Source organism: Euprymna scolopes, chromosome 32 (genome assembly GCF_053919585.1).
Source record: "Euprymna scolopes isolate OS-2025 chromosome 32, ASM5391958v1, whole genome shotgun sequence".
In the NCBI taxonomy this organism is placed as follows: Eukaryota; Metazoa; Mollusca; class Cephalopoda; order Sepiida; family Sepiolidae; genus Euprymna; species Euprymna scolopes.
The window spans coordinates 17059352-17074616 of record NC_136513.1 but is presented as its reverse complement, the minus strand read 5'-3'; positions in this window follow the sequence as shown (position 1 = coordinate 17074616).

Here is a 15265-nt window from a genome sequence, read left to right as displayed (position 1 = left end):
GGCTAACAATTTCGTCAGGCTTCCTGAGGCCTGCAAAACCAACGTGTGGACAATGCTGGAGGCATTGTCCCGGAATTGAACTGATTAGGAAAAATGACCTTTCCCTTGAGGAACTCGCAAAACAATGCAAGGGAAGGGTCCCAGTGTTGGTCCATCCGTCACTCTATAGGGCCCTTAAATTGACTTACCCTTTGGATGTCGGCGGCATTGTGAGAGAAGGTCAGGACATGAAAAACCTGACCACCTTGAGCATTGCACACAACGTCGGTGTCCTTTCCCCGGCTGACTTCGGAGCTGAGTGTGACACACCTTAAGGTAGGTACCATGGCTTTGAATTTGGCTAGTCTGAATGCGAGGGGCTTGAGATCATCGGGCCGGGCGGCTCGCCTCCGGCACGACCTCTTGTCCCTGGGAGTGGATGTCGCTGCGATTCAGGAGACGCATTTCGTTTCCTCTGTGGACTGTCAGGTGCTGGGCCGAGACTTTGAGGTTTTCTCAGCATATGGCAGCCCGCGGGGGAAGGGAGTATCCTTGCTAGTTAAACGTACTGTTTCCGCGACGGTCGACGTTGTCCATAGGGATGCGGAGGGCAGGCTGGTCGTGGCAGATGTTGCCGTAAAAGATTCTGTGTTTCGGGTGATTGCGGTTCATGCGCCCAGCACCGCTCATGAGAGGGTCTCATTCTTCAGTCAGCTTGACGCGTTTGTAGATTGTCGGAAGCGGGCAGTGCTAATGGGGGATTGGAATGCCATCTTAGACCCCGACATAGATAAGGTAGGAGGCGGAGCTAGAGGGTCGGAGAGGTGCGAGTCCAGCCTGGCTGATCTGATGGCTAGATGCGGTCTGGTCGACAGGTTTCGGGTCGAGCATCCAAGTCGGGAAATGTGGACGTGGACCAATAGCGTTTTCTCCTATCCAAATACCTATTTGGACAGGATGTTAGTTAGGAGAGGCGAAGTAGACTTCCTATCCTGTCCCACGTTCACTTGGCTAGGCCAGACGGACCATAAATTAGTTATGGCCCGGCTGAAGCTAGGAAATAGGCCTAAGTTAGCGGGGTACTGGAAGTTAAACACCTCCCTTCTGGAGATACAAGACTTCCAAGATCAGTTAAGAGAATTGATTAAAAAGGCACTAGTGGGGGCGGTTACCGGGAGTAAGTGGTGGTTAGGTCTCAAAGCCAAGATCAGAAGCTTCTCCGTCAAGTATGCCCAGCGTCTCGCACTAGATAAGGCCAAGACGAAGAAGCAGCTAGAGCAGAAACTAGCCCAGGCTACGGGGGAGGGTGATAGGGTTAGTCAGGAACTAGCTAAGCAGGACCTTCTACGCGAGACTAGCGAACGTTACGAAGGCCAAGTAGTTAGAGCTAGGCTTAGAAAGATAGGCAACGAAGCAGTCAATTCTGATGCAGACGTGCGCCGTGAGGTTTCTAGGCGTGTCTCGGACAAATACATTGCGAAAATCAAACATCCGAATGGACGCACCCTGGAATCGATTCGGGAGATCTGCGAGGGGTTTCGAGAACATTTCGAGGAGCGTTTTACGCAGCAGCCCGATCTTCCGGTCCTTGAGTTTAGCGACTATTTGGCCGACTCTCCGCGCCTCGAGGCGGCTAGAGCGGCTAGTTGCGAGGGCCGGGTGACAGAGCGGGAGGTCTTTAATGCGCTGAAGCAGGTCAGCTGTGACAAATCGCCAGGACTTGATGGTCTGCCATACGAACTGTACTTGAGGCTGTCGCCCATGTTTCTGCCTCTTCTGACGGATATGTTCAACCATTGGTTTGCTCAGGGATCCATCCCAGGGCAGGTGACCAAGGGAGTGATCACATTGCTGAAGAAAGGTGACGGGCATGGAGGGGAAGAATTAGACGACTACAGGCCCATAACTCTGCTAAACACAGAGTTGAAGATTTTGGCCAAGGTCCTGTCGAATCGGCTGCAGGTTGTTATCGACGAGTTGGTTGAACCGGAACAGAACTACGCTGTGAAGGGGAGATCGATTCAGAACAACTTGCACCTGATCCGCATGATCCTAGAGGGGGGAATAGATGACGACACGGAAGCCGCGCTGATAAACTTAGATCAGTCCAAAGCTTTCGATAGGGTCGACCATCGTTTCCTGGCATCTGTCTTAGAGGCCGCCGGTTTTAAACCGGACTTTTGCAAGTGGATCTCCATAATGTATCGACAGCCCATGGCTGTCGTGCAAGTAAACGGAAAGCGCTCGAAACCCTTTGTTATCTCTCGGTCGGTTCGTCAGGGTTGTCCACTGTCGCTTCTGCTTTATGTCCTGGCTTTGGAGCCTCTTCTCCGCAAGCTGAGACATGGGGAGGCAAATTCGGCCCTGCGCGGAATGGCTCTGCCTGGCGGCTCAGCTGCCAAGGTATCCGCGTTCGCCGATGATGTCACGGTCTTCGTGTCGGGCTTCAGAGACATTGAGGTCGTGTCGGAGGCACTCACACAGTACGAAAGAATCACGGGTGCCAAGATAAACCGCAACAAAGCGGTAGGACTGCGGTTGGGCGCATGGAGTGGCAACGTAAACCTCCCTGCGCCCTTCAGCTGGACAGATGGCCCGGTCCGGATCCTCGGCGTGTGGTTCGGACCGGGTCTCCAGCTTGACAAGAATTGGTTGGAGGTACGGTCAAAGGTGGAGGCTGCAGTCAATTCGTGGCTTCCTAGGAAACTTTCCTTAAAGGATAGAGCTGAGGCGTGCGCCACTTACGTCTTTCCTCTCATCCTTTACCGACTGGCCGTACTTCCCCTGCCTGCACAACACCTAAAAGCTCTTATCGAACTCTTGTCCTCGCTCCTTTGGGACAGAGGAAGACACTGGGTGAGCAGACAGGTCTGTATTCAACGTCCGTGTGAGGGAGGCTTTGGAATGCCGGACTTGAAGTGTCATCGAGATGCTGAGAGGCTGGCCTTCCTGAGCCACTATATGCAGGATGACCAACCGTGGCACCCCGTGGTTACTGCCGCCTTCCCCGACCTCGTTCTCGACCCTTCCATCGAGAGCCGTCGCAGGCCGCGGGGAGAATCTGCCTACATGAAAGAGTGCCGAGCCGCGCTAAAACGACTACCAAGGTCCAGTGACCTTGTGACTGCTACCCGTAGGGAACTCCACAGGGATCTAGTGAAGGGGGCCGCTGACGACCCGCTATGCGCGCGTTTGGGGTGGCAGCAGAGTGAGATCCGCTCCGCGTGGAGCTGGGCGCCAGGTTCGAGTCATCTGAACAATTCGGAGTTCTCTCTGACCTGGCGATTGGCCCGAAATGCACTTCCACTCAACAACATACAATGCAGTTCCGGGTTTTTGGAGTCGCCTGATTGTCCCCGTTGTGGGACAACGGCCGTAGAAACTACAGATCACGCTTTCTTCGATTGCCGCGAACTCCGCCAGTACTGGTCGTATGCCAGCGGAGTGACGGCTCGCATCGATCCTGAGCATCCTCGCCCAATTACTGTATCCAATGTTGTGGACAACGTGAGGCCGCCGTGGGACCGGGAAAGACAAATGGTCTACGTTACGATCCTGGCCGTGGCGAGAATGTTGATTTGGACGTCACGTCTGCAAGGTTGCCGGGGGGTGTTGTCTTTTTCTGATCAAGATCTGATCGCGCTCTTTAAACACCAACTACGGGTGAAGATCAGATGTGATAGAAGAAGGCTGCATCGCGCGGCATTTGACAGAAGATGGATACATGTGGCAAGTCTGTGTGTACGAAGAGGAGCCAAATTTGAATACGTGTTCCCCGCCTAGGTGTGGAACGCGCAGTTCTGTAAAGTAAAATTAAACCAGTAGTCTCTCAGCTAGCTGAGTGTGTGTTCCATCCCTCCCCGATTAGGAAGCCTCCAAGATTCCCATCCCCTCTTACCTGCAATTTTTGTTTTCACCCCTTCCTCTAAATTTTACCCATCTTGGAGAAAAAGAAATACAAACTAACCTCCATCCCTTACCCACAAAAATTTTCTTTTCTCCATTCACCCCCATCTAGAGGGCATCCCCACCTAGAGACTGACCCGCAGACGCGAGGTTACTTTTACAAACCTAGTGGAACGGGCAGTCTATCAACTAGACGGGGTTGGGAGGGTCCTACTAATCACCTTTTTGTTTTTTCTTCCCCCGCCCTCGACACAAATGAATTATTGTTACCATTTTATTGTTATCTTTTTTGTTTTTACACGTCAATAAAAAAATGTTTTAAAAATTGGGAGTTACTAGGACGTCCCCCAATATGAAAGGGTAAATGCGGTATTATGGTGAAAGAAGATACTAGCTGGGAGAAACATTTGACTTTGTTTAGTTCTGGAGTGACAAGGATGACCAACGACCCCCAAAATCCCCCCCTTTGAGTTGGCCATGTGCCTAAGTTTTTCGTTCAACGTTAATTTTGAATGTATTTTTTTTAACATGAATAAAATATTTAATATCTCAAAGTGTAGTATCTGTTCTGCAGATACTGCAATCAAAGTAATATGTGGGGGCAACACCAAATATAAAACAATTGCTCTTGAAGCAATAAGTATTTCGTCAATGTTGGGGAAAATTTTTCATACCAACAATTTTGACCATGCCAGAGTCTCCCCTCGGGGGAGCTGGTTCCCCTCCCCCTCTCTCCACATTATAAAACAACAACACTTTGCCTAATTTGATCACGTGGGCAAGTGTATAAATAAACACGATCATCCACGGCCTTACTGGCCGAGACGTCCTGAGGGCAATTAATTTTGATCAATGTCCATATCAGACAATTGCTTTTAATTTGGACTCTGTCAGTGTTCCTCCTTTTTGGGGGAAGCTGTTTTTCCCTCATATCGTGAAGAAAAAATACGGCAGAAATTTTAAAGCTTAACTGGCATACAGCCGGATTTACTCATTCATTTCTCTATCCTCTATTGCGTAATATTTCACATCGTTAAATTTGAACGCTTTACCATACCGGTCGTTTCATGGCGTAGCGGTAAGATGTCAGGTTTTCTTTCATTTTCATTTCAGCCTTGGTGTCGCTGCTTCGAACTTGCCTCCCTGCCTAATACCACTTTCTTTTTTTTTTTTTTTTTTGGTAAACACATACCTACAAACACCCGAGCAACGCTGGGCATCCTAGCTAGTATTTTTTAAAGCAAAGTATAGATGTCATATTGTATGCAGTGTTTCAATTTCGTTAGATGTACGCGTGTGTACGAACAGACCACTTACGTCAGCTTGATTGAATCAATTGGTTTAATATGATTATTTCCCGCTTTCAATCTTTTCTATTCAGCTGGTAATTATTCAAATATTATATGCTTTAGAGCGCAATTTCGTCTTACAAGAGATACTTTATTTTGCTATGGATTTGAACATATGAGTGTTTACGTAAAAACTTTCTGCGACATTGTTACTTTGTCTGGATGCGAATGAAAACTTCATTTTGCAGTAAACTGGCTGTATTGTCCACAGTTAAAATTGAAAGTGCTCAACGATACGAAATGAATTTCTTAAAGGGACAGTTATAATTATTTTTTTTACTATAATAATTAAATACCTACAGACACTAGTGTTTCATCCTTTCGGGGTTCTTCAGTGCAGGGTGTGACGATTAACACCAGCCGAAGGATTCGAACCCCGCATCATCTCTGGCTCGATTAGCGGATACCGTATCCATTCGGCTACCATTAACCGCGTGAAATAGCGTTGAATTTTACACATTTTAAATGTTCATTACGTCAGTCAGAGAGTGATTCTATCGTTATACGATGATCTATGCATAAGAGATAAATTGACCAACTTTAATTCAACTGAAAGTGCTCAACGATAAGAAATGAATTTCTTAATTATATATATATATATATATATATATATATATATATTCTTTATTTATTCAAAAACTCATTATATTCAAGATAATCAATTCTACTAATAAACTTTTTGATATCAATCGTTTCTTAGTCATAAGATTGATTTAATTGTTGTGTTCAGGAATGTTAATAAAGTTGACTTATTTTTATTTGAACTATTGTATTTTAGATGTTATAAATAAGGCTAACTTCCATTTATACAAAATATTTTATAAATGCATTTTAAACCATATTCGGTGGAAATCGGCTCACAGCTCTTCACAAGGAGGCACATTCAAGGAGGAACGCACACACAGACACACACAGAGACATATATATATATATATATATATATATATATATATATATGTGTGTGTGTGTGTGTGTGTGTGTGTGTGTGTGTGTGTGCGTGTGTGTGTTTGTTTTATATTATAATTGACCGAAAAAGTTAAACAGGACAACATACCAAGTTGCGTGTTTTTAAACTGAAATTTTCCTAATCAAAATAAGATGGAAAATTAGCATTCTCCTGAGAGAGTGTTATTTTTGTTCCATAATTAATTAGCTTAATGCAACAATTGTAAACAATTTCGTTCGGTCTTTGTATGGGCGCCTTAAACTAAAGAAAAATTCAATGTGAAGTTTATTTGCTAGAGCTGTCTATCTGTGGAGCTCAAAACACTAGGGTTGCCTCTTAGATGGCTACAACATGTTTATTTTCAAATCTAATGTAAATAATTACTTTCTGAGCCGTCCTCTTTAATCGGTTCTATTTTTTTTTTATTATCATTATTCTTCAGAGACTATATGGCATAACTTTAATAAGCAGGTGTCGAGTTATTTTTCTCGTGTTCGGTTCATAGTGACCTTGGGAATTCCTTGCTGGATATGAGATAAGTATTGGTTTCTATCTGTTATATTTGGTCATGCGCAGCTGTGAAAAATCATTCTTGCGTTGGAAAAACAGAAATCGACTTGGCAATAAAATAGAGGATGTTATCTCTTTCCCTCATCAATTTCGATAGGGACATTATGTTGTTGACATATCTTTAATCTATCTCTGTGTCTCTGGGATGCTTTTGCGCAGTATTAAAAATGACATAACCATAGAAAATGACCTTTTCGTTTCTGTGTGTGTGTATAAAAAAGTAAAAAAGAACCTTAATAAACAACTTTTATTTTGGATATGACATATCATCCGAATCAGCAACATGATCGTCCTCGTGTTAAACATAATAAAATACACTAGCAGGACCTGTGGAAATACTCCACAGCAGGTTCTTTCATATATAAGATACTGATGTTGGCATTCTGCGGAGGTTCAGCGTAAATGGAACCGCCCTACTATCATTGCTGCTCTTTTGTTAAAGCTGCAAAACAAGTAATTTGCTAGCAGGGACGCCCAGCCTAGCCGGGTCGCTAAATACGCTTACATATAATATTCGACGTTAGTCAATTTTCTCTATATTATTTACTAAGCAGACAGATTTTCAAATGGGTTTTTAAAGACCAGAATATGATTTCTAAAATGAATGTATTTATCCTAAAAAGACAGCTTATTTTCAGAGCGTGCATAAAATATTTGTATTGTATTCTCTTCTCTTCTAAACTCTGTCTAAGTAAGCATCTCTAGCTTCAGCCAGTGTCTTGTATTCCAGTTTTTCTGTAAATATATGTAAAATACAGCCTCAAAAGTATTGTTTGTTAAAAATAATGAAATAATCGTTTTCGATCAAAATTTGCAACTATATAAGCATACGATTTTGGATTTCTTTTGTCCATAACCGTTTTATAACATAAATATCACACGTAAAAGTACCGAACTGTAATTATTAATCATTTTTTATTATTTATTAAAATAAAAGCATGTAACCATCGCTTTATGTTATTCATGAAAAATTAATGTAAAATAACAAGTTTGTATATTAAAAAACACATTTACGAAATTTTAATATTATTTTGTTTTAGAAAACATTTGGTTCTTGAAATACTTAAAAAAAGTTATTTTTACTAATATTTTATCATATTTATCAATATTTTATGTTGTCAAGTATCAATATTCCGTCGCGTTGTTTATCGTCGAAACTGAACGCATATTATTACTCTATAAAACTAAAGGAAACGTTTTAGCGTTGTTCAATTTTTAATGCATTTTAGTATATTTAAGTTATACACATTTTAATTAGATATAAGATCCATATTTATTACACTTAAACATTCAAATGATAATTCCATGCATAAAACTTCAGACAAGCTTTCTTTCGTATATTCAATATTTAATCGATAAGTCGGATTTTTTTAAGGATTAGAGAATGCATAATTATAATTCTAAAATGTCATATGGAAAGTAAGAAACTTATTGCTTCTATTACTTTCCAGTGCACTACCAATATTTTATTCGACACCAACTTCTTCAAAACGATTACGAACATGTGATGTTTGATATGTTTCTTGAATCTATAATGAATTATATAATTATTATAGGTTATTAACGAGAACGGTTCGATAAGAACTTGTTTACTTTGACTTGAAGACAACAATATTGTAATCAGTTGGAAAGCAAACCAGCGAAACTGAGTACACAGACGAGCAGGGGAGGACATAAGCTTTGTTTATGGAATTCACGTTTAGGTTTAGGCACCAACAAAAAGTGAGGGGAATTATTGATAGTGATTTTTGTTAGACGAGTGTTTTTTTGTGAACGATTGGCGAGAAGGGATCATACATTTAAGCTGAGTTGAATATCCGCCATGAAAATAACGATAGAGCTCGCAATCTCTCTTTGGAAAAAAAGAGCTTACAAAGAAGAGATAAGTGTATCGCCTACTTGATTTCGAAGCCAGTCTTAAACACTTTCGAGAAGGAATAGTGTGGTCTGAGCAAATTCTACCCAAATGTAGCAAATGTACTTTATCCTGAAGCGTACTTGGCTCTTATGCAGCTAGATGATTTCTTCAGCAGTAAGGTATCTAATTGGGCGGTAGAATGATCAAAACATTTTGTCAGCGACTTTTGCAAAATATTTGATGCATATACTACAATTCAGAAACGTGTTTGAACGTGGAACTTCGTCAAGGCAAGAACCGTCCATTTCTATTGGGTACAGATAAGTGTTAGAGCGCTGATGATGGAAAAAGAGAAGCTTGGTTTTAGATGCATTATAATTAACAAACCGCCCATTTCCCGTTTCCCCACATGTTTTAGATCTTGATGCTTTACTGCCTTTGAAGTGTTGCCATAGATGTGTCGCCTGTATAAATGTTTACGAATAAACAAAGAACGTGATTTGGGATATCGCTGATAATGATCAGAAAGAGAGTTGGGCCTACTACGATACCGGGAGTGACGGTGGCATTAATGCGATGAGCTAATTTTTGCCAATCAAAAACTACTACTTTGATATTACCAGAGAGGAAACATTTAATTATTGAGAAGATATTTCCAGCTATTTACAAGCTGGAAATATTGTGGAGTAGACCTTTATTCCATGCACTATCAAAAGCTATCGATATGTCAAGAGTTTTTTTTCGATAGAAACGAAGCTCACGTCGAGGGATACACTAATCCCTGGAAATATTCTGTCAGCACATCAGCTGTAAATCCAGCAAAAAAAAACAAAACAAAACAAGAAAAAACAACAACAACAACAAAAAACAAAACAAAAACATATTGAATGCGATGAAGTAGGTTGCTTTTGCTGGGGTGGTTGACCACTTGTTTGATTAACATAAATTATAGAAAATCCTCATAGTGCACTGTAGACTGGTTGGAGTATATATTGAGAGGGAGATGACCGATTGATCACCTGAATTTTAAAATACGGATCAAATCTATGAGTTTTCCCAGAGTTTTTAGAAGCATCCTCCTTAAGACAACGTTTAAAAGTTTTGTAAGTATGAAGGTTAATGCGAGCTGAACTTTTTGAGCACTAAAATTTAAATGCCATCAGGGCCAGTTCCTTTACCGAAATCGTAAGTTTGGATGAGCATGCCAAAATCACATACAGATATTTGTGTATCGTATATTGTGTTTTCAGCAAAGGAAGAAAATACGGGAGTTAAGCCGCCCTGATCGCATAGGGTAGAATTTGCTGTAGGCTCTTCACAATCATAAAGAGTATAGGTCGAGCTAATATGTGTTTGCCAGATTGAATGACTCGTGTGCCACCATGAGATGAGATAGACGTTTTTTTAATGGGCTTATTTCATGTGTTTGCTTTGCTTCTGCGCCTTTTTGATGTTCAAGCTGTGATCTGCCGTGACTGCGAACTCGCATGATTTATTTACTGGCTTGGATAGCTTTATCTGTTTGTACCTCCATATGTCAGGGATTTTATGATTTCCGTGTTCATGTTGATAACATTCGTCAGAATGTTCAAAGTGCGCTTGTTTCCATAGTTCCTAGTGTACAACGTAATTTACATTGTCGTACCTGTTATTATTATTAGTAGTAGTATTAGTATTAGTATGCGTATTTACTCACTAACAATAGTCACACAAGCCATCATCAACGATTGCTCTCTGATATCAACTTTTGGTGTTTCTTGGCATCCGAGTGACAACAAATCACTATAGATTTCCAGTACTCTCCATCACTTTCGATAAATTTTGCAAAATAATTTGCATTATCACAAGAACCCCTAACTATTGATTTCTCGTTGTATATCCTTGTTCCATAGTTTTGTGTTTGTACTATTCATCCATGTGTCTAAGAGGCAGTTGTTCTTCACTTTTATCATGTCATTTTTTATATTTTTTAGCTTATTTGCTGCATTGACTTATGTGGTTTCTTGTATCGTCTCTTTCTCCACATTGTTTGCATTTGCTGTTTTCTTGTGTCTTGTGGATCCTTGCTCTAGTGTGGTAGGTTCTAATTGCGCTATCTTGTGCAACCAATAATAGTGATTCAGTTTCCCCGTTCTGCTTTCCTTTTTGTAGTCATTTCCACATTTTCTTATAAGTCACTTCTTTTGTCATCTTTGTGAATCGTCCTGTAGTTTTCTGTGTCCGCTTTTTTTCCTTGTCTCTTTTACTATCTTGTTCATTTCTTGTTTGTCACTGCAGTAATTAATCTTTCGGTGTTCTCTATTATGTATTTTTCTTATTGTTTTTTTTTGTGTGTTTTTACACAGTCTTCTATACAGACAAACCCGGTTTCTCTGTCTTTTCCTTTCACATAAAGTCAGTCAGGATCATCCGTTCGGTGTAGTGCATTGTGCATCGTCATGAGTTTCTTAATATTCTGGTCGAGATTTCTTAATTGTATCCCAGCTTATAAAGGGGGAGAGTATCTTGTTATTGACAGTGTTCACGTGTTTATACCCTTAATTAGGTTTCAACTATTTTAGTTTAATTTCTAGGAGCTTTCTTGTTCTTCTGGGGTATTCCTTTCCTATTTTCTCTTTCATTTCAGTTGCGTTGATTGACGGAACACTTACGTATTTGTAGATATCATGCTCACCTAGTGCACTAAATTCTGTTTGAGTAGACAGTACTATACCTTCTGTTGCTTCTAGTTTTCTTATCCTCATGGTCAGCAGTGCTCAATCTTTCATATCGAATTCCATCTGGATATCCTGGCTAAAGATTCTGGTCGTGTTTATTACTGTTTCTAGTTCTGGCTTCATAACACCCAGGAACATTAAGTGATCCATTCTTTTTTTTGTGCTAGCGAACTTTTATCCCGCGTGTTATTTTGTTATGATGTTGTTCATGGGCATCGTGGTTATAAAGAACAGTAATAGTGATAGGGAATAACATTAGAAGATTTCTCTTTGTATTTAGATTTAAGTTATGTATTATTCATCAGCGATCAGCTGCCATGTCCTCATTGCATTTTCTATGATTGGTTCTATTATCCTCTATTTGACACATTCTCATGCATTCTATTATCGATGCCTGCGGGATTCTGTCATATGCTTTCTCATAGTCTATCCAATCCATGGTTAAGTTTGTTTTTCTACTTTTAACCTCCTTCAGAAACCTTTACTTAAAGTATAATCGATCATGTGTTCCTCTTTTATCATTTTGCCATCCTTCCTCTTACTCGGGGAGCAGTTCGCAGTTATGAAAGGGCTGATGAATTTGTACTCTCAGTGGTGCTTTAAGTATTGTCCACATTGAAGGTAAACATTATATGCCTTTAGTTGCTGAGGATGGTCCCCTTTTCTGTCATTTTGCACCGTTTTGATTTTGCAGTGTGGTTCTACATTTAGTAATCCATTCTGGTATATGTGCCTCGCGGATGCATCTTTTCAGTTGCTGAGCTAGTCTTTCATGTAGTTTCGTGAATTACCTAAACCAATAGGCATTTATTCTGTCATGACCTGGTGCTCTCCACTTGGCCATTTTTCGTAGGGTTTTCAGGGTTTCCTTGTTTATTTTATCCCTTGTTTGTTCGATTTGCTGTGGTTCTTCTTTCATTTTGTTTCATATTTTGTTTTTATATTATGATCCTATCTATCTTCTCATATCTGGTTTTAGCATTTTGTTTTCGTTAGGTCCGGTTTTTCTGTTTTTTTTGTTGTTATTTCTCTATATACATTTTGATAGAATTGGCTTTCATTAGGTCGTATTTTGTTTGAACTGTTGCGATTTGTATCGTTATCGTCTAAATCTCCCTTCTTCTGCTGCTATTTTCCTTCATTCTTTCTTTTTCTTGTTGCACCTCTTCTTGCTTGTCACATTTCTACTTTTCCATCTTTTTCTAGTTGTTTTCATCTTGTTCATCACTTAAGCTTTTTTGAATTTGTTGATTTCAGTTTTCAGCCTCACTTCCCATCCAAGTTTTGTTAATCTTTTTTTTTCTTTGTCAGTCTTTTTTTTTTCTACTTTAAACTTCATACTTACTGCGTTGGCACCTGCATAGAGTAAATTTTTTTAGGTCTATAATGGTCTCTGTTAAGATATATGGGAGAGGATTTTTCACTTTCTCTGTTTCAGTTTTTTTGTTTTTCCACTCTTTATTATTATTATTATTATTATTATTATTATTATTATTATTATTATTATTATTATTATTATTATTACAACATGTGTTTGTAAAATTAGTCACTCACTATCTCTCGGTTACATTTGTAAATTGGTTGTGCACTAGACCATAACATTACAGTCGACTGAATAGATACTTTACTCACTTGAAAATTTGCCGAATTAATTAATTAAATGCAGTGTCAATTTTATATATTGTGATGATTTTGGCTTGTAACTACGAACTGGTCTCCTATTCTGGCACGATATAAAGAGATACACGGTGTTTCATAACTTAGACTCATTAAACAATTAATGTAAATGAATTTTATCAACAAATGATTGCATACGAGTTGATCACCTTAGTATATATTATTTACCTACGATATTCCGGGCTGAAAACTAATACACAAACATACACATGCGTATATATATATATATATATATATATATATATATATATATATATATAAATATATATATATATATATATATGTATATATATATATGTATGTATGTATGTATGTATGAAATGCCAGTGTGTGTATGTCTATGCGTGGAAATTTACCTATAAAACTACTCTGTAAATTTTAAGTCTAGAGATTCGACATTTGGCATAAGGGTTATTGAGATTTGGGAAATATATTTTTAATCGATGTTCGCCCAGAAATTTGACTGTTACGGGGGTAAAGTTCAGCGATTTTTCCTTTGAAAACTCTACCAAACTTCTCCGCTTATTTTGGGGCTAAACACTTGAAATTTTACATGTAGGTTACGTGGACATGGATCAAACATTTTCATTTGATTTAAGCCCCCAGAAAATAAATGTTTAGGGGTCAGAATTGGAGTCAAACTTTAAAAGAATATCGACCTCTGCGGTCTCTACCACATTACTCAGCCAATTTCTGGTCTTAGCATTTGAAATTTTTAATAAAGTGTCGGAAGCTTTTAAATCGGTTTGTGTCAAAAATTTGGCTGCCAAGGGTAACAATTTCCAAGGAGTTGCCATTTGCAGTATCTAGCAAACTACTGAGCCAATTTTGGGTCTCAACATTTGAAATTTATACATAACGGGTATTCAGACATGCGGCAAACATTTTAATCAATTTTGGGGCATAAATTTGGCTGCCAAAATGTCAAAGGTGAAAGAGTTGACCTGTGCAGACTCTACCAAATCTCTACCAAATCTGTCTCTAAACACTTGCAAATTAAGATGTATGTAACTTGAACATAGATAAAACTTTATTTTTTTTTATTTAAGACCGAAATAATAAATGTTAAAGGGTCAAAATTGGTGTCAAAAAAATACCCAGGAAAATTTTGATCTAAACATTATAAAGTATATTCACACGCAAGGCAAGCTTTGACAGCACATAGGGTCCGGGCAAAGCCGGGCTGAACTGCTAGTAATCGTATGAATTTGCTTTTTTTGTTGTGTGTATTGATATTCATATTAAAACCTTTTTTATAATTATTTAAAAAGAAAATACAAATTTATTAGTTATGGATCCAAGAATTGAGTTCTTCTTGAAAACGTCGAGTTAATTTAAATATTCTTTGAAACATTCATTTTAATTAAAACCTTATAAGTTTTTTTATAGAGTGATCATATTTAGTTAAGTATTACGTGGAATTATATTAATGAAAATATTCTACATGATGTACCTTTGCGTAAAATGTTTATAGTAAACTCAAAACGCTTTCTATACTCTCTCTCTCTCTCTCTCTCTCTCTCTCTCTCTATATATATATATATATATATATATATATATATATATATGTATATATGTGTATGTATATAGATATAATAAAAACTATCCATTCACATGAAATCACCTTTTTCATCACCCTATTCCCCCTGTTTCACTTTTTGCTATTAAGTAAGATCTTTGACTTACTTGCAGTTTCATCAAATACTTTTGCAAGTAAAATCCGATCGCGCATTTTGCTAATTCCTACCCTCTGATGAGAAGGAAAGTATTTCTTTGAAACTCCGCGGATTAAGGACTATCCACTTATTTAGTGTTTCCTTTTCAAATTAAATATGCTTTTTAACTCTTTTTCAACGTGTTTTTTAAACATGTTTTATTAACTATTTGCTCTTATATATATATATACATATATATATATATATATATATATATATGTTTAAATAATTACCTTCCAAAGTCTTCTGTTAGGTTTTGGTGTACAGACATGAAACTTAATTCATAAAGTATTCAACCTCATGCGAAGTTTATATTTAGGTGTTAACCGGGGAAAATCTGTGCAAAACTGTGGAAAAAAAAGTTGCCAGATGAACGTTGAAAGTTAAATTAGTTTCTTTTCAGACTGAATTCGATATCTTGAATAATTCTTTGTAAAATCGATCGTTGGATATGATTTAACGTCTTACTTAAATTATTTTAAGATACACACATAGTAAAGAGAGTAAAGATAATAATAATAATAATAATAATAATAATAATAATAACA